Genomic DNA, 948 nt, shown 5'->3' with positions numbered 1-948 from the left:
AGACTCGACTTCAGGCTCAACGGATTCAGGTGGAGGCACAGCATCACTAGCTGAGACACGACGGCGGCTCCTCTTGCGCGAGGATGAACCTGACCCAGAAGAGAGGTCAAATGTGTTCGGCGAAGCAGCCTCGACATTCTTCAGTTTCAAGAGCCACGAACTCCTCCTTGTTGGTTGCATGTTGCTTAGTGAGAGAGATCGAGTGCGCCGGCGAAAGAGAGAGAAGGAGATGGAGGTGTGACACTTGAAGTCAGCTGCATCATACACTTCTCAAAAATAACCCTAACCATACTTACCAAGCCCGTTAGAAACATTAGCAATAGGCCCAAGACATTATACCCAATGTATTATAAACAAGTAGTAGACATTAGGCCCAAGAATATCTTTGAGAGAGAGAGAGTTTGTGAGATTGATACTCATGTCCTTGCAAGCGATGCAGAACACAAAAGAAACGGTAACTAAAGCACTTCGCCATAAGACATACTCTAGAATGTCTTTAGCGTCCAGAGGAGAGAGACAGAGATTGCGTCCCACTTGTACTCAGCCACCAAGAAATTTTTGATAAAGAATCAGTGAGACCAACCCACATCGGTAGCTATTTCTCAGCCGAGTAGCTGTCACAGACATGATCCTATCATGCAGCTCACTCACACCTGAACTTCTTCAGCACAGCCATTTGTATGGTCTGGAAACACAGTGTAGACATCTTGTGTGTCTGTCCCTCTAACTCGACAGTTATTGTAACCTTGATCTGTAGCTATTTCTCAGCCGAGTAGCTGTCACAGACATGATCCTATCATGCAGCTCACTCACACCTGAACTTCTTCAGCACAGCCATTTGTATGGTCTGGAAACACAGTGTAGACATCTTGTGTGTCTGTCCCTCTAACTCGACAGTTATTGTAACCTTGATCTGTAGCTATTTCTCAGCCGAGTAGCTGTCACAGA

Source organism: Brassica oleracea, chromosome C9 (assembly GCF_000695525.1).
Source record: "Brassica oleracea var. oleracea cultivar TO1000 chromosome C9, BOL, whole genome shotgun sequence".
Taxonomy (NCBI): Eukaryota; Viridiplantae; Streptophyta; class Magnoliopsida; order Brassicales; family Brassicaceae; genus Brassica; species Brassica oleracea.
The sequence above is the reverse complement of the archived record's forward strand: the minus strand, read 5'-3'. Positions refer to the sequence as shown.